The sequence below is a fragment of the Podarcis melisellensis genome, assembly GCF_964234715.1.
Source record: "Podarcis melisellensis genome assembly, chromosome: 17".
Lineage (NCBI taxonomy): Eukaryota > Metazoa > Chordata > Lepidosauria > Squamata > Lacertidae > Podarcis > Podarcis melisellensis.
Genome location: NC_138534.1, coordinates 35,916,557 through 35,941,182, shown reverse-complemented (window position 1 = coordinate 35,941,182; position 24,626 = coordinate 35,916,557). Strand labels below are relative to the sequence as shown.

Genomic DNA, 24,626 nt, shown 5'->3' with positions numbered 1-24,626 from the left:
CCTCTGCCTGGTTCCCTGTAACCTCACTTCCTGCAGTGAGGTTTAAGAACATTGTTCCAAGATTTAGGGAGCGCTGCAACCTTTCTAACAGCTGTGGAACCAGAATCTTTCATAAAACACCTGGTATCCTTTCTTCAGAAAGCATTTAAATGAGTAAGTACATTAAAATAACAGACCCTGCCTGAGGCCTACCGTAAGTTTCGCTCTATAAGACGCACCAGACCACAAGACGCACCTGGTTTCTGGAGGAGGAAAACAAGAAAAAATATATATATTCTGAATCTCAGAAGCCAGAACAGCAAGAGGAATCACTGCACAGTAAAAAAGCAACCCCTCTTGCTGTTCTGGCTTCTGGGTAGCTGCGCAGCCTGCATTCGCTCCATAAGGCGCACACACGTTTCCCCTTACTTTTTAGGAGGGAAAAAGTGAGTCTTATAGAGAAAAAAATACGGTAATTCACAAGGGGGTATATTCACACAATGCTTGCTTCTTGCTGCAGTGTTGGTTCAACACATTCTATCTCCATCTTCTTAATAGGTTGACATCATTAGCAGACCCACCTATCTTTGAAGTTCTCTCAATCTCTGATAGTAATTTCGCATACGCAAGTAGTTTTTTAATCACAGATCACCCTGAACTTGAAGTTGTTTCTCTTGGTATTTCACTCCTCTCTCTCTCTCTCTCTCTCTCTCTCTCTCTCTCTCTCTCTCTCTCTCTCTCTCTCTCTCTCTCTCTCTCTCTCTTCCAGACTACCTAAAGATATTAGCACTGTACAGAGCTGACAAAATGAATTCTGACAAAAGATAATTGCATGAACCCTTTGTAGTCAAGTACTTAAAATGTCTCGACATTGTCAGTTTTTATTTGAGTCAAATCTCAGAGTTGAAACTGTTCTATCATAGCAGGACAGGTAGGGAAGGTGGTGTACAGAAGATGGGAAGGGCATTGCCAAAGCAGGGCTTTTCTGCGAAGTGTTACGATTGGCCAGACACTCACTGGTAATTATTGTAGGGAAAAGGTCAGTTACTCAAAATCTGGAGTACTTTCTGGTGATGTACCATCAGAAAGACTGAAACCAATTTTAGAAAACCTCTCTGTCCACTAGGGTAGGCTCAAAATGACTTCTTAGTTTGCTAACATGGAGGAAAAAGAGGTTTCATGAACCTCTTAGTTACTCTCCCCTCCCCAAAAAAGTAATTGAAAGCAACTTACAAAGAATAGCAAACACATGAAAAACAGCATAGAACTAAAGCAGAATAATAGCTAAAAGCACATTCATGTTTATTTAAAGGCAGGACCAAAGCATCCCACCAGATAAAGGAGGCCACAGATAATTAAAGGCCAAAGTCCTGGCAGGAAATCAACATTTTTGCCTGGCACCATAGTGATGGTACCTTGGGCGACTCCCTTGCAGGAGTGTTCCATACTTGGGGAACTGCCACTGAGGAGGCCCGTTCTTGTGTTGACATCCTCCACATGGGCACATGGGAAAGGGCCTCAGGGGGTCAACGCAAGGTCTGGGTTGGTTCATGGAGGAAGAGGAGGTTCTTGAGGTATTGAGCTGACATTTCAGCTTGCTTGATGGAACTATCTTGCAAAATGTGTATATTAGTCAACGCTGCATTCAAAAGTATGTTTATTAAGAGAAATTCCCAATCAAACCCTGTCACATTTTCACGAGGGTATATTTTTTTATAATTTATTTTAAAAATCACAAATTGTTGTGGAAATGTGGATAACTGAATTTATAATTGGAAAAGTAAGAAACTCAGAGAACTGAAATTGAGAGATTTGACTGTCCCAGTGTATTCTGTCCCAGAATAACAGAATTGTAGGGTTGGATCAGATCCCAAGGGTACCTAGTCTAGCCCCCTGCAATGCAGGAATCCCAGCTGAAGAATGCCTGACCTCTGTTTAAAAACCTCCAATGAAGGAGAGTCGGCCGCCTTCCAATATAATTTGTCCTACAACTGAACAACTCTCACCGTCATCCCTGCCATTGCAGTCAGAGAGAGGGAAGAAGAAAGGGCTTTCTGTCCCCCCCCAACAAGAATGGCAGGGCAGTGGATGTGGCAGTTGCTTCACAGTGTCTCTCATTCACACACAAAAACACCACCAGAAATGGACTAAAAAGGCATGCTCCAATTAACTAGGGCAGCAGATTATTTTTTTTTAAAAAAATTAAGACATTATTTTTAATATCTTTAAAGTTGGCATTTCTCTTCCTCTTTCTTGCAAGAGGAGCGCTTCTGCTAAGACACCCACATGTCCATCACCAAACAATAAGTAGAGAATGGTTCTTTCCGCAGAAATATTCCTACCCTTAAGCAAATGCAATTGACTGATTGATTCAAGCTAAGAGAATGACATTATTAAAATTTATTCAATTTGGTTGGCAGCCCCAATAAGGATGGTTTTTGAGTGCAGAACACAAAGCCTAATTTTACTAGGCTCTGAGCAATTCTGCCCAGTTTTGCCCCTTACTATTTATTCAAATGTGTGTGAATGTGTGTGTTTTTCCTCGTTTTTTTCCTCCCCCTCCCGTCTTCTCAGTTGAGAAGCAAGGGCTTAAGAAACGCTATTCCTCAGTGACATCCCCTGTCAGATTTAGTCACTTTATTAACCTTATTCTCCCAATCCCACCTCCATTTAACGGTTAACATAATGCACTCCAAATGTAATTTAGCAACCGCACACAACTTAAAACGTAGAATATAATTTCCTTCCCTCTCTCTTAGGGACCTCTATGCAGAAAGCAAATGAACCTGGGCTCACAGTTACATAAACTTAGTTTTAGTGGAAGTGTTTGGGGATGGCGGGGGGGGGGGGGGACGACGACGACGAGGATAAGTAGTCACTTAAGCAACTCCTCCCCACCATCAAAAATTACGAGCCCTAATGGGCTCAGTCAAAGACACTCCATTTCCAGCTGAAAGAGCTAGAAATTTGTCAACCAGACATAATTAGAAGTTGATGAAGTGCCGTGTTAGAGGAGCATAGCGCATATAAAGATGTGGCCTGCGTAGAAAACGTTCTTCGCCCTTTTAATACCAAGTTCCCCTCTGCAGCCTTGAATGTATATAGATAGCAGCTGGGACCCAAGCAAGGGGAAAGAACAGTATGACAGAAACATACCCAATGGTAATTCCAGGCCTAACCCAAAAAGAAGGAAAATCTATGGGAAGCCATTCAGGCTGAAACACTAAGAAATCATTAGTGAGCCGGGTCCATTGACAACGACAAAAGAGATTTAGGGATGGGGTAGAATTATTGGCATTTGCTTAAATTTGCCAATTTCAGCTGCATCGGGGACAGGGGATGTGTGCCGGAAAACTTGCCAGGGAAAATACAATTCAAAGGATGCACTCAGGCAGAGGGTGACAGGTAGCGAAAGGCTAGCCAAATACAGATTGCCCTACAATTTATTTCTGCCTGCCAGGGAACCTATTGCACTGGACTCATCAGCCTGTAAGTGGCAGGTGGCCAGAAATTAGCTTGAAAAGTCCAGCCGGCCTCTTGGCCGCAGAGCTTGGCGAGAGAGGACCATGTCCAAAGGAAGTCTTTCAAATCTTCCCTAAATGTTAGGAGGGCTGTTGCTGTTTGTTGTTGTTCCTCCCCATTAGCCTGGGCTTACGCCTGCTGCCGCAGTGTAAGAGCTGGGTAAAAATTATCAGCAATGACAACTTCTTTAATTGTTCCTTCAGGACAAGCAAACAGTGCCAGATTTTATTTTATTTTTATTTTTATTGGAAAGAACTCCTGCCTACTTGTACTAGGCATTTCTCTGTTAAATAGCTATCCACTTAAATAAATCTAGAGTTCACCAACTCTGTTTGTCACCGCTACTGCTTCTTATTGTGCTCAAAATATGGAATAGTCCTCACTTAAGGAGTCATTGTCAGATCAAGAAGCCCAGTAGTGTCAACATTGACTGGAAAATGAAGATATTAGCAAAAATCACATACAAAAATGCATTATATTATGATAAATTGTTTGCAAAACTGTGTACATTAGGCCAAACCAAAACGTGTTTATTGACAGAAATTCACACTTATACACTGAAAATTCTTCGTGCTTTTTTTTAAAAAAATAAGGAAATAAGAGAACTGAATTTAAGGTGGGGAAAATGAGAAGCTGAGAGAACCAAAAATGACAGAACCTCCCATCCTTACTATTCACTGGGCATAACATAGACTGGGGTTGCAACTTTGCCACTGAGTTTTTACCAAGCATCTTTAGATGTGACCTCAAGCCCAAGAGTCACAAATGGAAGGAAGAGAGTATATCTAAAGCACTGGATTACAGCTGCTCAGAATTATTTATAAGAAATAGATGATTGCTGGAGTAATTTTAAGGCTGATGGGCACACTGGATATTTGAGCAAGGCCATGGGTACCACCCCTTTTGGTCACTTCTTCCCTCCCCACATGCAGAGAAAGGACCCCCCCCCAACTTGCTTTCCCAAGGAACATGTGTAAAACAGATCCAGTAGAAGCAATACAAGCCTTGAAAGGCACATAGAGCTGAAAGAGGGAGTAGGAATGAGTGTCTTCAAACTTCAGCTTTATGAATGTTTCAAGGGAGAAATAGGTAATTGACCTCAGCACCTTATGTCCAAGGAGCTCAGTGAGTTGGAGAAGGGGGATTTAAGACAATGGGCACCCCAGGAAGATTTAATGGTCTCACTCCCCCACTCCACCCAAATACAGTATTTCATTTTAGGCAAAAAAAAAAAAGAGGCCCCATCTCTTTGATCATTGGCTAGCTTTATCCTCCTGTACACGTTTGCTCAGATATGAATCTTGTTAGCAGACCTTTCAGGTTGAGTGAATTAAATTGGAATAATCACAATTTCTGGAGCTCAAAGGCTTTATTCATGCAGGAGCAGATTTATCTTGGCGGGAACAATTTATAGGTGAGAAATAGCAGACATCTTGTCTCAACAAGTTGACAAACAAAATGGTTTGGCTTTTAGGGATAGTGTTAACATAGTCATAGATAAAGCAAAGACTACAAGCCAATGCTGATTAGATTGCTAGATGAACAGTGCATTCATGTGGTTTAAAGTACCACATGCATTAACTACAAACTCAAGAGAAGGAAATGCATTTGTTTTTCTCCAACAAAACTTACACAACAATGGAGTTCATTCCCAAGTAAGTATGCTAAAGGGTTTCAGCTGTAATTGCCCTTTCCTGTAACTTTTCAAACCCTCTAATACACTTTTGAAATATACATTGTATGTGCTGACAAATGGAGAGAAAGGAAATTTGGTGGGTGGAAAGATGAGTGAAGAAGATTCAGACACTTGCCATGGTGATGCGCAACCATCTTCTATACATTGTTCAACAGTATACTTTCTTTGAATATGGGGATTTCTTTATTAACAAATATACAAAAAAGCAGGTGGCAAGCAAGTAGGTACTGCTACAATCAGCTGACCAAAGCAAAAGGACATTGCAGCCTTGATTTTTGTCAAACAAAATAATTACCTATTTTATTTCTTTCTATTTACATGAGTCCCAGCCAGTTTCATCTGCCACCAACACAAGAAGGCGGAATATCCCATCTGTGCCCCCAAACAGACCCAAGCCAAAAGTAGCATGAAAAAATTGAACAGCATAACAAAATGACCCATGACAACATGCTTTATATGAACACCGGTTTTGACGCTACCTTCCATTGTTGTATGTTAAAAGCACATTCAAAATCCAGTCATTGTTGACAGGTTTGTTTTGAAACAATCCTAGGCTTTATTTAAGATAAGCATTCCTAATTGTGGCTGCCAGCTGCTTTTCCTCTGTGTATCTTAAGAGCATCTTGCTCCAAGAAACTTCGATCAAATCTGACTTCGCAACCAATATTGTGGTCTTCATCACTTTAACGCGAGCGTCCCTATTGGATTCAAGACAGTGAAGCATTAAGGAAATGAAATATATATTTAAATACATACAGCACTGTGTGATTTGTTGGGAACATTTCTAGAACTGACAAGTTACAAGCCATGTCTGTGAAGCCCGCAGGGAACTTTCAAAACTCAAGCAGCCAGCAGTTTCTAATCACTGCCTATCATTAGCATTTTAGTGAATAGATTTTTTTTTTAAAGAAAATAAATGAAAAATCTTGACTGTGAAGAAAGATGGCATTTGCTAAAGCAAATAATCCTGTACATTTAAAGATGAAGATGTAACATTTGTAGAGTAATGGAGGTGGTTTGATTTGATAGCCTTGCTGCCAAACTCCCAAGTACACATACATTTTACGGTCCTGGGGAAATATTAGGGGTGGTAGATTCTACACAACATGGTTCATTTTGAAGCAGCAAAATAGTGGTAGGTCCCTATTGGCCAATATCTGTGTCTTGCCAACACACTGCCTGTCCAGCATCTCCACAGCAGTTGGTGAATACTCCCCGCTCCCCCAAAAGAGAAATAAAATTGTAGATAGACAAACCTGTATATATGTTCCTGTAAGTCATCACAGCCTAGATTGAAAATGATGATGTGCAAGGGATAGCCAAGAGCACATCATCGTTTTCAATCTAGGCTGTGTTGACTTACAGGAAATGGGAGATGGAAATTCTCTTTTAAAAGTGTTCTGGATAAGTAGCTCAGTATTGGCTGGTCCTGGATTTAGATGCTTGTTTGCCTTTAATTATATTTTTGGATTAGCAGCTTTATTTTTATATGCCAAGTTGTGTAGTAACCTTCTTCACTAACCTGAGGCTGAAAGGAGTTGGAGGGCCCTGTCTGGAGGGCACCAGGTTGGGGAAGGTTGATGCAGAGGACAGTTCCTAAGTAGCACCCAAGAACTGTAAAATTAACATTTGTTGTTGTTGTTTAGTCGTTTAGTCGTGTCCGCCTGGCGTGCTCATGTCCAACCCTAACCCTAACCCCATGGACCTGAGCACGCCAGGCACTCCTGTCTTCCACTGCCTCCCGCAGTTTAGTCAAACTCATGCTGGTAGCTTTGAGAACACTATCCAACCATCTTGTCCTCTGTCATCCCCTTCTCCTTGTGCCCTCAATCTTTCCCAACATCAGGGTCTTTTCCAGGGAGTCTTCTCTTCTCATGAGGTGGCCAAAGTATTGGAGTCTCAGCTTCAGGATCTGTCCTTCCAGTGAGCACTCAGGGCTGATTTCCTTAAGAATGGATGGGTTTGATCTTGTTGCAGTCCATGGGGCTCTCAAGAGTCTCCTCCAGCACCATAATTCAAAAGCATCAATTCTTCGGCGATCAGCCTTCTTTATGGTCCAGCTCTCACTTCCATACATCACTACTGGGAAAACCATGGCTTTAACTATACGGACCTTTGTTGGCAAGGTGATGTCTCTGCTTTTTAGGATGCTTTCTAGGTTTGCCATCGCCTTTATCCCAAGGAGCAAGCGTCTTTTAATTTCGTGACTGCTGTCACCATCTGCAGTGATCATGGAGCCCAAGAAAGTAAAATCTCTCACTGCCTCCATTTCTTCTTCTATTTGCCAGGAGGTGATGGGACCACTGGCCATGATCTTCGTTTTTTTGATGTTGAGCTTCAGACCATAAAACTCCATGGACAAAGACAACAGGCATAAAAAATTAACATAAAATGCAATAAAATTACAATATGAAAAATCAACACAATAAAAAAGCAAGCGTTAAAAACAAGGGGAAGTGTCTGCTGACTCACCTCCTTGGAATGAGAAGCCAGCTGCCGGTCCAGGGTTGGGCTTCCTGATGTGCACATGAGAAATACAACTTGCAATTTTCATTTCTTTTCTTACTACGTTGAATCAGCACACAAGACTAAGCAATAACGGAACAAGACCTGGAACCTACAGATGCACGTTCTTCCATATTCTCCTCCCCAAATGCCTCTGGTTGTGCTCTGAAGCCCTGCACCAGAACTGTCTACTCTGTGAAGCTGCCAGAGTGTGGGATTGGTTACCTGTTAACACCCAAGAAATCAGAAGTAAGTATTGTCCAATGCATTGTGTATACCTCAAGGTGGCTAGTAGAAGAACATAAGAAGAACACAAGGAGATCAGACCAAATATCCGTCTAGTTCAGTATCCTTCAATGGTGGCCAATCAGATGCCCTTATAGAGTCTACAAGCAGGAAATGACAATGCATTTCAGCTCAAGCCAAACTTCAGGCAAACTGGAGAGTTCTGGGCAAGTTTTTTATACAGGTGCTAAAACCACCTTGAAAGGTTTAGCAAAGTTTATTGTGATGGGTGTGTGAAGGAAGGAATGTGAACATCTATAAATTACAGTGGTACCTCGGGTTACATACGCTTCAGGTTACAGACTCCGCTAACCCAGAAATAGTGCTTCAGGTTAAGAACTTTGCTTCAGGGTGAGAACAGAAATTGTGCTCTGGAGGCGCGGTGGCAGCAGGAGGCCCCATTAGCTAAAGTGGTGCTTCAGGTTAAGAACAGTTTCAGGTTAAGTACGGACCTCCGGAACGAATTAAGTACTTAACCCGAGGTACCACTGTAGCTTACATTCCCATACGTATGGCTTTTCCTTGCTTTGTGGGATTTTCAAATGAGACTTCAAGTGGTGTATCTAGTAGTAGTAGTAGTAGTAGTAGTAGTAGTAGTAGTAGTAGTAAATAATTATGATGATTATTACCCCACCCATCTGACCGGGTTGCCCCAGCCACTCTGAGTGGCTTCCAGCATATATAAAAACATTAAACCTTAAAAAGCTTCCCTATACAGGGCTGCCTTCAGATCTTTCCTAAATGTTATATAATTACTCATCTCCTTAGGTTTGCCTCATGCCTGGCACAGAATGCTCATTTGCATTACAAATGCCTCTCTTCCCTGTTCTCTTCTGCTTCGAAAAAGATCACATAAATAGCATGAGCCAAAACCTAAAAAGCAATTTTGCGTCCCATGGACAAAAATGCTCTTTCACTGTCTCCCTGTTGCATTTTGACAATGTTTCTGGCGAAAAAACAAACAGAAGAAACAGTCCTTCTCTTCTCATACAAGGGCTTCCAGTCCTATAACAGGAAATCCTTTTGAAACATGAGAGTGTAAACACGGGTAATGCACACACCGCTAACTTGCCGTCTGGCTGGCTGAGCTGGCTCGAACGTGTATATTTTTAATTTTTCACCTTTTTAAAGGCAAAACAGGGGTGTCTTCTTATCTCTCCCCAGCCTGTTCTCACATACCCAGCATTCTCACCAGTCTTGCTTAGAAAGAAAAGTTATTTTGGAAGGAAAATGAAACGGGGGCCATTTTTCAGAGCATCTCTAGACGAAGCAAATAGCTCCAAAATACATTTCAGAATATGTAAGCTGATCTTTCCCCCCCCTCCAACAAGGAGAGAGGGAGAAAGAGAGAGAGAGAGAGAGAGAGAGAGAGAGAGAGAGAGAGAGAGAGAGAACACCAAAGCGTCCAAAGGGTTGTTTATTTACCAGGAACGCAAGGCGGTCTGATGAGAGCGAGTGATGTGGAGTGTCACTTGCATTGTTGCCCACTGATAGGCTACTACTGACAGGGTGAGCCTGACAACATGACATGCGGTGTGCTAGCCGGCTCTGGGGGTCAGCCTAAGCTTAGAGATGGGTGGCCAACCAGGAAATCGGAGCTGAGAGATGGAGTTTGGGGATTGTGGTCCCTCTGGGGCAGGCAGTAAAAAGCTCGGCTGACTGCCACACACACCTCCTGCTGGCTGATCCATGGAGAGAGCGTCTGTAGGTTTCAGTTCCAAAGGTATGGGATGGCTGCCCCTCTGGGACCAAAGAACATTGCTGTGAAAGCAAGGGGACCTGAGGCCGAGAAAAGAGGAACACCTCTTGCCAGAATAAGGAAGAGGCTCCAGGGGATCAGAGCAGCAAAGACAAATTATTGACTGAACTGCCACCTTTTCTTTGTTCCACAAAGGAAGAGCTCTGTAACAGAAGTGAAGGGTTGGCTCACAAGATGTAACTGGAGCTTTGTGTCTTCTGTACTAAAGGAATGTACAATATTATGCAAAAGCAATTCAAATCCCGAGCCAGGAATAGCTGCACTCTGTGCATCAGTTATGCAAATTTGGCCATTCTGTACAATTTCCTGTTTTGCCCTATTTGTTCTGGGTCTGTAGCCATGGGGAGGACAAATGAAGCCACAACCTCAAATCTTAATTCAGGGATTGCTTGCATACCGTCAAGCATATCTACACAGCCATGAGGGCTAGAAACTTGTCCTCCCCCGTCACGCACGCACACTCATACAAAGGGAGGCCAGTTCCTCATGAAGCTAAGATCTGCCCCAACATCCGATTCTTCGAGTTTCCTGTGCCTCCAGGCATCACAGCCTACACAGAGTAGCACCACTAGTATGGTTAGAGGGCTGGAGCTGTGGAGACCCTCTGAGGCAGAAGGTTCATGTGTGAAATTGGGCCTGTCGCCATCTCACAGCCTAACTTACTAGAGTTTATGTAAGGATGAGGAAGGGGAGAACCATGTTTGCCACCACGAGGTTCCTCCATTGATGTTTATTATATCCCCTGCCCTGTTTTCTTTCCTGTCCCACCCCCTGCACACCCACCAATCACAACTAGATTCCACAAAGGAGAAAAAAAAACCTTCCCGTTTCATCTCTGAATGTGTTTGATTTGTGTCCAGAGACAGCTCCCAAGGGTACAGTCATGGTGCTCCTTTTCCTTGGCCTTGCAGAATCAGACTCCTAGGAACTGGGTGTATAGAAATAGCTTGTTTTCATTTAAAACACTTTGCAGCTTCTGCTAATTTCAGTTTCTTGCATAACCAAATGTCACTTTATTTATTTGTGTATTACAACCCTCCCTTCCTCCAATAAGCCCCACACCGCCAATCCTGTGAAGTGGATTAGCCGGAGAGAGAGAATGACTACCTCAAGCTCACCCAGCGAGCGTTATAATAATTTTATTATTATATTTTATATAATATATTTTGTATATTTTAATAATAATAATAATAATAATAATAATAATAATAATAATAATAATAATAATTTTATTATTTATACCCTGTCCATCTGCCTGGGTTTCCCATCTGATTATTATATCCATCTAATTTAATTTTCCTATCTTACATCAGTCCAAAATATGTTAAACTGTTGAATTACTGTAAAACTGCCAGTGTTTTTAACTGTGCACAATTATTTTCAATTTACTCGACAAAAAATTTCCACTCTTGTTCCCTTATTCTACTTATTAGACCCGCTAATTCTGCATATTCTATCATTTTAAGTTGCCTGTCTCCCTTTCTAGGGACCTCTCTCACTTTCCATTTTTGGGCTAACAAAATCCAAGATGCTGTTGTTGCATACATGAATAAGCTCTTCTAATTCCTGGGAACCTCTGTCTGAACAATACCTAACAGAAATGCCTCTGGTTTGGGGGGGAAAGTTGTTTTAAACATTTTTTTCATTTCATTATATATCATTTCCCAATATACTTTAACTTTTTTGCATGTCCACCACATATGGAAAAAAGTTCCTTCTACTTCTCTGCATTTCCAACATAAGTCTGATTCCACATTATACATCCTAGCCAATCTACTTGGAGTTAAATACCATTTATGGATCATTTTCATATAATTCTCTTTCAGTGTGTAGCATGAAGTAAATTTCAATCATTCTTCCAAAGTTTCTCCCAGAGGTTATATTATATCCTATATTCATTACTCAGCGGGTCATTGATGCTTTATCCAGCTCATCTTTTGTTTCCCATTCCAATAATAGTTTATACATTTTGAACAATAATTATTCCTTGTTCATCAATAACTCTTCAAATTGTGAGCTTTGGTACAAAAAGCCATTTTTTCTCAACTAATTTAAACATATCATGTAATTGGTGATATTGTAGCCAATCAATAACTTGGCTCCTTACTTTTTCCAGTGGTTTCAATCTGGGTTCGCTTCCTATACAGATTTCTATAGGTTGCTCATTGTCTATCCATGTTTATTCTTTCAATTTTAATTATTTCAATTGGTGACAACCATAGCAATGCTTTTCTTTCCGACAAATTTTTGACTCTGTACAAATTTCTCCTGATATCATGGTTCATAAAACTCCTATATATTTTAGCTTTCCCATACCAAAGACATGCATGCCAGCCAAACTTCATATCACGGCCTTCTAGGTCTAAAATGTGTGCATCCTCCAATACAATCCATTCCCTTAGTCAACACAAGCAAGCTGGCTCATAGTACAATTGTAGATCTGGCAGGGCAAAGCCCACTCTTTCTTTTGTATCAATCAAAATTTTATGTTTGATTTGTGGCTCTCCCTCCCCCGACAAATTTAGAAATATCCTTTTTCCATTCCTTGAGGCAACTTGGTTTGTCAGCAATTGGGATCAATTGAAATAAAAAGAACATTTTGGGGCACCCAGCAAGTGTTATAACCTAGTGGAGATTTGAACCTGAGTCTCCCTGGTCCCAGTCTGATACACTCTACCCACAACACTTGTAGATAGCTCAGTCGGTAGAGCACGAGACTCTTAATTTCAGGATCGTGGGTTTGAGCCCCATGTTGAGCAAAAGAGTCCTATGTTTCAGGGGGTTGGACAATGACCCTTGTGGTCCCTTCCAACTCTACAATTCTATGATTCTAACACCCCATTGGCTCTGAGGAAAATGCATGAGTCAGGAACTGGACTTCCTGGATCTCAGAGGAAAGCCTAGGAGGCAGACAAAAAAGAGTTCTGAGTGCGTTCCAACTAGGCTGTCTCCCCGGACACCCTTGCTCAGAAATAGGTACCACCAATGCACACATCAGCGGAACACGATGAAATAGTTGCCACCTGTATAGAAGATATTACAAATATCAAATACTACATCTCATAAGATGTCTTCTACTATGTATTTTGGAAAGTTGTTTCTCTGTCCTCTATGCATTTGGACATCTCTTAAGATACCATAATCAAATTTTGCATGGTGGTTCCTGGGATTTTTGTCTATGTTTGGATACAGTTGGACACCATTTTGAATCAAGATGGTGGACTAATTATAATATGCAGTTGACTTAGGTATTTAAAGAATCCATGGAGGAGAGGAGGGAAGTCCTAAGATTCAAAAGACTCTTGTTTTATTTGTAATGTTTTCAAGAATGTTAAATGTGTGATTGATTTTGTAAAACGGAAAAAAAAATATTTTAAAAAATGAATCAAGATGGTGGACTGAACCTTTCAAAACTTTACTGTTGTTTGGGCTTCTTAGAATTCCCAAGCAACATTAGGTAGGAGGCTTCTGGTAAATAGAAGCATATATTCAATGCATTTTCAGAGACTGAAGAATTTTAAGCATCAGAATTTGCAAATAAATTTGAAGTGAGATCATGGGAAAACTCCCATAATCTTATCTTCACATACATTTACCTTCTGCTCTTCACTCTGAAAGTTCCTCACTTATTCTCAGAGCACACATAGATGAACTATTTGATAATTTACTACAGAGTGCATCGAGCCACTTGGTGAAATGGTTGCCTGCAACATCTTGCCAAGTATTGGGAGTTTTTTTAAAAACAACAACAACAGCTTTTCCTCTGCTCCCAGGAATATCTCACTGGGTGCAGAAACACAGTAAAACTATAATTATCAACACCGGACAGGACTTTATAGACAGCTAGCTTAACTTGTATATACATCCACACTATGATAAAGTAAAAGGTAAAGGGACCCCTGACCATTAGGTCCAGTCGTGACCGACTCTGTGGTTGCAGCGCTCATCTCGCTTTATTGGCCGAGGGAGCCGGCGTACAGCTTCCGGGTCATGTGGCCAGCATGACCAAGCCGCTTCTGGTGAACCAGAGCAGCGCATGGAAATGCCGTTTACCTTCCCACCGGAAGGGTACCTATTGATCTACTTGCACTTTGACGTGCTTTTGAACTGCTAGGTTGGCAGGAGCTGGGAGCAAGCAATGGGAGCTCACCCCGTCGCGGGGATTTGAACCGCCAACCTTCTGATCGGCAAGTCCCAGGCTCTGTGGTGTAACCCACAGCGCCAACAGTGTCCCACACTATGATAAGTAACCACTAAACCATTTTCTGTATTCAGTCTTTTCAGAAAATGAACAGAATACAAGCTTAGACTCTAACAATGTGTAAGGCTGAGTTGATAAAAGTGAAAATCTATCCTAGGATATGGTTGGAAGGCACATGAGAATGTTACCTTACTTAACTAAAGCTGGTCTGGTTCTGGTCAGTGTCTGAACTGGTGACCAATGGGTGCCTAGAAATAATATGTACACCTTGAGTTCAATGACCTGAGGGGTTGGAGATTGGTATATAAATGAATAACATTGGCAAAATTCCTCGGTCTCTTCCCCATCGTTACAATGCCACAGCATTACAGCTACAGCAAAATTCCTACTCATGCAAGGGGGGGGGGGACAACTGAGGAATTTTTAGTAAACCCGCAGAGGGGTTCCCACCTATCAGTGATATATGAAAAAAAAGGGGGAAAGGGAGAAACTTTCCTTTTTTCCTCTCCCCATCAGCGTGCTTTTTCCATGATAGGCCAAACTTCTGTGCTCTCTGCAGCTGCCCTGTGCAGGCTCTGACAGGAGGAAGACTGGGAGCTGACAGTGCTTAAGAGAGAGGAAAGGCGGGGAGGGGGGCGAGCATGGCTACCTCCAATCCCCCTCTTGAAGCTGATAATTAATAAATGAAATGCCCTGGGACTCCACTAAAGCTTCTTTAGATGACATATCTGTCGTGAGCTCGGCAAAGCATTAAATGGCCATTTTCTGACAGAATGACTTCACTGCCTTGGCGCTTCCTTGACTTTGTGGAGAATATGTTTCCCTTTTTCTTCTCTCTCTCTCTCTCTCTCTCTCTCTCTCTCTCTCTCTCTCTCATTGCCTCCTCTTTCTCTCTCTCTCTGTCTTTGGCTTATTCTTTCCCTCTCTCCCTCTCTCTCTCTCCCTGGTTGACGGCTCTAGTTCATTTCTGCCTGTTTAATTGGGCCCCGGATGAATTTACTCGACAGGGCCATTCATCATGTGGCAGCCGCTGGCGGACGAGCCCAGGGGGAGCCAGGCTGACAGCTCCGGCAGCCTCGGATGCCGCCTGACTCTGGGAAGTTCACATATTTGGGCATTAGTGCAGCTATTAGTTTAACAAGCTTCGTTTATCCTTGTCACTACCACTTCAGCTTCCCATGTAATCATTTGAAATGTAGATTACTGCTAGACAAATGGGACAGAGCAAGAGGATGCAGGAGGGAAAAAGTGACATGGATTGCTTGTTACGAGCTGTTTTTCCCCCTCCCCTTAAAAAAACCCACTCCTCTTAATTCCCTTCCAGTGCAAGCCTCTTTGATTAACTTAATATTCACATTATTTCTATGGTAAGGGCTTCGCCACCTGTGTACAGCCCCTGCCTTGAAACTGGTTCTCTTGACCTGAAATGTACTTTAAGCGTCTAGACCTTTGTCCAGGGAAGGCAGGCGGCTTGCATACCCAGATTCTGCCCCCCCTCCCCTTCTCATCTCTTGCTAGTAAAAAACCCCAACAACCCTTGAATTTCCAGGAAGAAGCTAGTGGTGCCACAATAGCCTAGCCAACAAATGCAACCCGTCATATATATATCAGGAGTGAGGTGCATCTGTGCCAGATTGCCAAAATCGTTCCTTGCAATTCCTCCTCCAAAGGTTGTTATTGCTCAAGACAGATTATGCTAAGGCTTACACAGGAGCTATATTTTCAGAGACATAGAAATGTTCTTGTCATTCTCCTGTTGCGCACAGGGCATATGTTGATGTATTTTTCTTATGGACTTCTATCCCTGACTAACCAGGAATTCATCGTAGCTCAAGAGCTGGGGATAGATTCTTCTGCCCATTTTGGTCTAACCCAGGTTCTGATTCTCCAGCCTTAAATTCAGTTCTTACATTTCCATATCAAAATAAATTAAAAAATTGTCTGGTAGGACGTTAGAGACCAACTTGCGCACATTCAGCTTTACGAGCATGGCCAAAAAATATTAAAAAGGGGACAGACCTCTGGAGAAAATGTCTCTGGCGAACTCGTCTGCCACTGACCCCAATGAGTTTTGACCATATGCGATTTTGGCTTTAGGCGCGATCTCCAGAATGTAACCCCTGCATTTTTTTACTTACCGTAAAACAAAAGGTTTGCCTTGCAAACTGCATTAGGAGATGGGATTAGGTATGATTTCATTTGTTTATCAAATTCACACCCTGCTTTTTGACCTCAAAGCAATTTACAAGATCAGTCAAGTGCAGTGGGAACATTAAAAAAAACCCCAGAAGCTCCACACAAGACTGCAAAACAAGCCCAGTTAGAGCAGGAACGGGCACCTGATGTGCGCGGTCTCTCTCTTGTTCACTTGCTCCTGGGCTCTTTCCCGCAAAGCATTTGGTCTTCAATCACTCTGGAGACACCCCAGCTGGAGCAGGAGTCTGTTTTGTTTTGGGTTTTTACCTGCTGTGCTGTTGCCCAGGAGGGCTGCTTTTCTTAGAAACAAACTCCCAGCACTTGAGGTAAACTCAGACATGAACAGCTTTATTTAAGTACAGCAGACAAGGAGCTCTGCTTATTCCTGGGCCTCCAGGTCCATGTTGGCTTCTTCTTCCCACTCTGCTCCACAGGAAGTTCCCCTTGGCCCAGGAACCAACTATATTCACACCTGCAACCCTCTCTTTCCCCCTAGATTCATTGAATGATATCACCTGTGCGTAAGAACTCCACAGCAGCAGTTTGCCATATGCAACAGTGAGAGAAATAAGGTAAGTTTGCTTTGCTTTGCTAATATTGTTGCCCCAACCAGGGTTCCCACCCCACCCCATAGCACAGGAGAATTCTGGCTGAGATGAATAGGTCTAAAACTTTGAAGAAGGTTACTGGTTCTTTCCATACATGTGAACATGCTGAATTAAAATTAAAACGTTCAGTCCCTGAGGATTCCAAACTGACAATGAGACAACATTGGGCTTGGGTCATAGCCAAGTTCTCCCAACCACCTGTGAGCCCTCCGTTAGAGTTAAGTAGAATGGTTTAATTGCAGCTAACAACACATTTAAAACACTTTAAAACACTTAATTATAAAGCAGCATAAAGTACAGTATAAAAACATGAATAACTATAAAATTCAAAAATCAATTAGATAATCCCCAGGGCTAGCTGGCTGAATTGGTCCTACTTGGGCCAGCAAGGAGGTCAGGGTAGAATTAGCTGTGGGCTCTCAGAGTGGGTGATCTTCATAAAAGGGGAGGGGGAGGGAAGGGAAATAAAAGATCAGACTGAATTCAAATAAAAGGCCAGGCGGAATAGCTCTGTCTTACAGGCCAGATGGAAGGAGGTTAAATCCTGAAGGGCCTTAGTCTCATGGGACAGAGCATTCCACCAGGTCGGAGCCATCACTGAAAAGGCCCTGGCCCTGGTGGAGGATAGTCTGACTTCCTTAGGGCCCGAGAAGGGACAACAGAGGATGAGATGGTTGGACAGTGTTCTCAAAGCTATGAACATGAGTTTGACGAAGCTGCGGGAGGCAGTGGAAGACAGAAGTGCCTGGCGTGCTCTGGTCCATAGGGTCACGAAGAGTCCAACATGACTAAACAACAACATATAAGGGCTTGCACACCATTGTTCTGGGTTCCTCCTCCCTCCTGCTTGGGGCGGGGCGGGGGTGAACACCCTGTTGCAACAATTTAATAAAGATCAGGCTTACTAGCTGCTTCGCTTATCAATATTCTCTAGTTGGCATCTGTTATTTTCTCCTACCAATAGTGAACCTACAAAAGGACTCTATATGGACTCTTGGATACCCCATAAGGGAAAAGGAGCAGTTTTTTTTAATATTAACAAGCTCCAGGTCAAAAATGGATATTGTGGGAAGAGACAGACCTCTGCTTCTTAATCCTGTTGGAATTATTTCATTTTTTGTAAGATGTTTAGCCTGTGCTGGACAGCACAAGATGTTGTATTGATATTTTTGATTTATCATTTGATGCATTTTGAAGAGTTTGGCTAGTAAAATTTGAATAATATTTTCATGGGTCTGGACAACGCTCCCTAGAGGAAGATGGCAGCTCGGCAGGGAGTTGCATAAAGAGACTCAGCGTTGTTCCTCCAAAAAAATGTTTTATCAGCTATTTTTAAAGCCTTTTAAAAAGCTTTTAAAACTTTTAACCTTCTCAATTTGTAATTTGGATGTCTTTCTGGGCCTTGGAACCTTGCTCCCTGTCAGTTTGCCTTTCTTAGCGCAGAAAGTTTAGATCTGATGTGTAGAGATCTTTCCTATTCTATTTAATTCAGAAGGGTTCTGGAAGCTTCTCTGTGTGAAAGAAACAAGCAGAAGGTTCATGATGTTTGGTTATTCCTTCAGAGAAGCTGAGTACAGCAGTCTTAAACTGGTTCTGTTATCTCTTCTGCAAGGTCACTATAATAAGAGGTCTGGGCTTCACCTTTTCTCTTTCTTTCTTTTTTCCATCTGGTGTGGTGTTCTGTATATAGTGTTATTATAAGTTGATGCAAGTTTAAGTTAAGCCTGGAAGCAGGCTTTGGAGCTACGCAGATAACAGGACTGTAATTAGCGTTGATTGCCACCCAGGGAAGTAATTTTTCCTTTTTTTACTTTACTTTTAAACTTACCAGCCTACTGAGACTCTAACAGCACCTTCTTGTCTATGCTATGAGAAACATCTGGGGCAAGTTCTGTGAAGCATCCCGGGCAGGCCGCCAGCTGCTAGCTATTAACTGCCAACTCCCTTCTATACAGTGGTGCCTCGCAAGACGAAATTAATTCATTCCGCAAGTCTTTTTGTCTTGCGCGGCTTTTCGTCTTGCGAAGCATGGTCAGTCGCAACTGCACCTCTTCAAGCGGTTTTAAGAAAAAAGGAAACAAACTCGCAAGACGTTTTCATCTTGCAAAGCAAGCCCATAGGGAAAATCGTCTTGCGAAGCAACTCAAAAAACGAAAAACCCTTTCGTCTTGTGCGTTTTTCGTCTTGCGAGGCATTCGTCTTGCGAGGTACCACTGTACTTTGTTCCTGAAACTCCTGGCAGTCTCCACATGGAGAAGCTCTTAAATTGAACAAACTGAGCACTTTCTATCTTTCCTCTCTTTTTTGGGTTGGGGAAACCTCTCCTTGTTTACTCCCCACGGCGACGCTATGCCTGCTAGTTAAGCCTGCTGCAACTGGATTTCTCATTGACAGTGCCAATCCTGAATGTATTGGATTTGTGACCATTATGCTCATTTGCCTTCAGTAACGGTAAAGCTCTGCTGGATGAAATATAATAGCCTCTGGTCTGTTTTTGGGGAATCCTGTAACGTGTTTAAGTTGTGACTCTGCTAACTATACATTGGAATCTGCTCTGGATCAATATTGAGTGGAATTTCCATGACACTCCCTACCTGCTTACCTTCCCCTGCCTTGGAGGAAATCTTTTAAGGAGCCTGCTCATTATACCTCCCCACATCTGCCAATGCTCAGTTTCCAAAAGGAGTCAGTTTTCATGCATCCAGTTGCTTCAAATGGTGCCATATTATCTGCAGCAGTTAGGTAACATCAATGGCGTAGCGTGGGGTGTGCAGGGGGGCCAGGCGCACCGGGCGCAACATCTGGGGGGGGCGCACTCGCACTCGCAGCTCTCTGTCCCTACCTGGCTCACTCACTCTCTCTCACTGCAGTGCTGGCTGTGCGAATCCGATCTGAGCCGCCGGGTCGCTGCCCACTGTGGAGGGGGTGGGTGCCAGGCGTGCGGTGCGGAGAGAGAGCGAGGGACTATCTGGGGGAGGGACAGTGCAGCGGCTGCCCAGCGCAGCGCTGAGCGCGGGAGAGAACCACACCAGACCAGACCAGGCAGCAGCAAGAAGAAGCTGGCAGAGGCGGCAGGTTAGGGGTTAGGGGGCACAAATTACTTGCCTTGCCCCGGGTGCTGACAACCCACGCTACGCCGCTGGGTAACGTCTTCCAATATGAGAAGGGAGAGGCCAGTAAGGTAACTGAACTCTCTGTCTGAGGTCCTTTGTGTCCAAGCTGGCTGGGAAAGAGGTGAGGCTTTTAGGGAAGGAAGGATGCTCCCAGACTGGGATCCAATGGCATACTGGCAAATGCAGGTTGCACAATAACTTGGAGCTCTTGTGCAGCCCTGCTCCTACCCCCAGAGGAAAGTCTTTTTACACTAAGGAAAGTGATGGGGTAATACATTGGAAAGTGGAAAGGGATAACATATCATCTAACCTTGTCACAAATAAATCATAGGGAATGCCTAGTGAACAGTTGATGCTGTCCAACTTCCCCATCAACTTTGTTCAAACAAATAGGGATGAATGCTCAAGAAACAGGTTGCCGGAAAACAACCAAAATCTCCTTGGCAATTCAGAACAAACATACAGGGGCACTCAACAAAGGGACTGGCAACTGTCTCCATTTGGATTGTGGGCGTTTTGGTGTCTTTTAGGATTCTGTTCTCTGAAATCTTTCATCTAGAAGTACCCCAAGGTTGAGGTTGGATGCTCTCTGGAGCTGACAGCCTGTGCGTGATGATGTTAGAGCACTGAAAGACCCACAGAGATCCAGTCTGTGTGGTCGCTCCTGCCCTGGAGTTCAGCCTCTTCCCTTGAGGGCATACCAAAGCCTGAGCATTCTTCTCAGTCTTCAGCATACTTACTGGAATAAAGCTCTCCTGCAGTAGTAAATTGAACTTGCTTCCAAATAAATGTGCTTAGGCCTCAGTTGTGATGGTGTGTGTTGTTCCCAGTTGCCTTTGGTTGCTGAGATTCAGGCTATAAGTGAGTTGGATTTTAATATTTGTTATGGTTTATTGATTTTTATTTGTTTGAATGGGCCCTTGTTATATTTTGGCCATTCCAAGGCATCAGGGTGGTGCTGTTAGCACCCTAAATCGGGGGAAATAAATACATTGTGGCAGGTAGCATTGCTTGCCTACAGTAGGTTCGTGTTTTTCCCAGATTGCAATTTTGCAAGAGCTAGGAACACATTTTCACAAACAGGAAAGGGACATGAAAAATAGGTTTATTGCCCCCCCCCTTCTTCAGTTTGTTTGGGAATCGCAGAGAGTCCTTTTTAAAAAGAATCTTTTCTTATATACACAACAGATGTCTGCTCACTGACTGCCAAACCAGATAAGGAAACGGAAGAAAAGGAAACAATCAAATAATGTTTTCCCGAATTTGCTTTTAAATGCCACTACTGTAGTTTCAATGTGTTACAATATAGATAGTACGAGAAAAGTTAACAATTGTGGCAAAACCTTTCACAGGGCTCCAGTCAGGTTTGCCTCCACAAATCACTCAGAAAGATAGATACAGCTCCAATCCACTTTCAGCAGCTGTTTTTGAGCAAAGAAAAAGTCATTGGGAGCCTAGTTATGAGAAATGGTGGGGTCAGATTATTTTAAGTCTGCAGTATAATAAAGGCTGGGTCCATCAGGCCTGCTCTTGCTGATGTGTCACCTGGTACCAGTCATTCCAGCAAACTGTGAGATTGGGAGAGATGGGAAGCAGGGCTCACTCTGTTAAAGCACCATCTCCAGCAGGAGCCTTCAGCCCCTGAATTATGCCAATACGAGCCGCTCATTTGTAAGAGCTGCTATTTAACTTTTTAAAAATGGCACCTAAATTTGCTCCCCCCCCCCTTTCTTCCCTGCCACTTTTTCCTCTTGTGTTTTGTGTATTTAATGATAAACCTGCAAGCAGGGACTGTCTTGTTTTGATTGTATGTAAGCCACTCTGTTTCATGGGATCACAGAGAGTTGAACACAACTAAGACGACTAAACAACAATATCCACTCTAGATGGATGAGTGGAAGAGATAGATATAGACACACACACACACACACACACACACACAAGAACATGGTACAAACACACCAAATAAATAAAGAATAAATACTGGGTTGGTGCTAAGGACTCCATCCCCAGACTGTTGCTATGTTATTCTTTCATTTTCCTATTCATACCCTTGTTTGCTTGTATTTCAATAACCAGCTTATGATTTGGGCCTACAAAAAATGAGTAGATCCAGCTTCCTTCAGATGGATTGTCGGCATCTAACTTTAGCTGACATTCTGTACCAGTGGTTCCTAAACCTTTCCCCTCTATGGACCACTAGAAAATTGCCAAGTCCTGGTAGACTCTATAAATGACCTTTCTGCCTGCTGTAGGGACCCCTGCCCATTAGGTCCAGTCGTGGCTGACTCTGGGTCATGTGGCCAGCATGACTAAGCTGCTTCTGGCGAACCAGAGCAGCGCACGGAAATGCCATTTACCTTCCCGCTGGAGTAGTACCTATTTATCTACTTGCACTTTGTGCTTTCGAACTGCTAGGTTGGCAGGAGCAGGGACCGAGCAACGGGAGCTCACCCCATTGCGGGGATTCGAACCGCCGACCTTCTGATCGGCAAGTCCTAGGCTCTGTGGTTTAACCCGCAGCGCCACCCGCATCCCCTCTGCCTGCTGTAGCAATTGTTATATGCTGAGGTGGATGCCATATGATTTTGAATTGTATTTTTATTGCTTCTTTCTTACATTGCATTTTATTGTATTGCATTTTGAGTTCCATAGATCACAATCTAAAATATAATAATAAATAGAGGAAAATACAATTAAAAGTGAATATGAATGTTTGATGTACTGCACCCACTATTTCCAGTTGCAATCACTGTGACCAGCTCCTTCTCCCCTTGTTGTTCACATGCCACCTGAATGAAGCTCTCAGACCATTGCTGCTCCTTGGACCAGAATTTGGGAAGCCCCTGTTCCAGACCCTACAAGTGTCCCTATTTTCCAGGGACAGTTCCGGATTTACAGAAGCAGTCCCGGTTTCTGATCTGATCCCAGAATGTGCTGCTTTTCCTTAGCATGTCTCTATTTTCATTGGAGGGTGTGGAATAGGACATCCCCAAGGCTTTTTTTTTTTGAGCTGGAACCCACCAAAACTCAGTTCCAGCACTTCTCAGGTGGGTGCCATTGCCATTCCAAGAGATGTTCATGGTGAGTTCCAGCACCTCTTTTTCTAGAAAAATAGCACTGCATGTCCCTATTTTCATCAGAGAAATGTTGGAGGGTATGCTGTTCTATATGACAATGTTTAGGGCTTAGGTCTTTCTTGCCCTATGCGCACTCCCAACAGAGGCACAAACAGTTCAGTGGAATGACAAAGCTATCGCAAAGGGGCAAATCAAGGATTGCTGAGCTGCCCTTCTGCCACAGATGAGAACTTTTGCCCCCCACCTTTTACTGCAGACCCTCTACTTTCTTCCATACATGTCAGTGGTGACCTTTTGATTTCTGTAGGGAAGGAAGTTAATCGGTGGCCAGTATTTGTTTGAGTGTAGAAAATATAAAGCCAGACATCTAGAGCCAGGTCTTCGGTTGGTGCGTGTGGTTGACTTCCAACAGATCTGCATTTATTTGCACTACTCAGCAACCTTCTGCTGTACTTTTGCAGTTTATTCTAGTCACTCACTGAAATGTCAGTCACGGTTCCCAACTTTTGCGGCTGTTGGGGTGAATCGGTGAGTCACAGCCTTTATCTTTGTGACCACTGGTCATGCCGGGTCTGTGTTTTGCAGGCACATAACTTTGCAAACCTTACTTCATTTCCCTAGTGAAATGCACTCTCTGTCATAAACTGAGATGGATATTATTTCTTCTTCTTAGGAGAGGCGTCACATCATGATACAAAAACGGAAACCTTTGTTTTCTTGGCTTGTTTCTTTGTCTATATGTGTGAAGCATCCTGTGGAATAGAGGTCATACCTTTTTTTAGGGATTGTCCTTATTTGTCCATACCGTTTGTGAGAGCAGAAGTGTCTCGTAAAGCTCCTGTCAAGCTTGCCTTCTGTTTCAAATATATAGTCTGGAAGGGGAAGCGGGAGGCTTCCAATGGCAGCAAAGTGAAACAGCAAATGTGCCAAAGGGAAAAAAAGAAAAATTAAAACCCTCAAATACTGGAATCAGCATTGTTAGCTAGTCGCACATAATCTGAAAACTATAGCTTCTGCATAGGATCATTAGCAGGCCTTTAAAATAATAAAAGTTCTGCCTAGAAGAAACTGAGTTCTGCAACTTGATGGAAATCTGCATAATTTCTCTGTTTTTTTTCAAAATCTGGTCTGCATGAAGATCAGCACCGGGGCTCCTTGTAGTAGTTCGACCACCCTCAGAAATGGGGGGGGGGGCATCACTGGGGAGTGCATCTGGCACCTTCATTCTGTAGTTTCCATTGTATGCTCAATGAACATACCTCTTTCCCCTGGCTTTTGAGCTTTGACACCCGAGATACTTCAGTTTTTAGCATCTGCTTTATGCTTGTGACTTTATAAATTGTTTTAAACTAGTGTGGTACAGGATGTTGCAGAAGCCCTAATTCATACATGATGACTGATACCGTCTTGGGTGGAAGAGCAAGAAAACAATTGTTTTCAGATTAACACCTGCCTACAAGGGGGCCCACTCCTGGGGGCCAAGGCACTGGGGACTCCCCCATTATCATTATTTTTAGGAGTCCGTCCCTCCTCAATGTTCAGAGGGCCCCATGCACAATGTCCTGACAGCGCACAACATCATGTGCGCAATGTCAGGACATTGCGCCGGGCCCTCTCCATTCTCAGGAGAAGGTGGCACCTCAGTCTACTTACATGTGTACAGTTGCATGTGCAAGGGTCTC

The 24,626-nt window shown here is 43.1% G+C and overlaps 1 long non-coding RNA gene across 1 annotated transcript in view; it reads left to right on the top strand.

The window, feature by feature from the left end:
- Positions 1 to 7,772: 7,772 nt before the first annotated feature.
- Positions 7,773 to 24,626, top strand: part of LOC309360425 — a 62,032-nt gene continuing 45,178 nt past the window's right edge. The window contains exons 1-2 of the long non-coding RNA XR_014164135.1: positions 7,773 to 7,951; positions 16,640 to 16,715. This is a non-coding gene — a long non-coding RNA (uncharacterized lncRNA). The remainder of the gene's footprint in view (positions 7,952 to 16,639; positions 16,716 to 24,626) is intronic.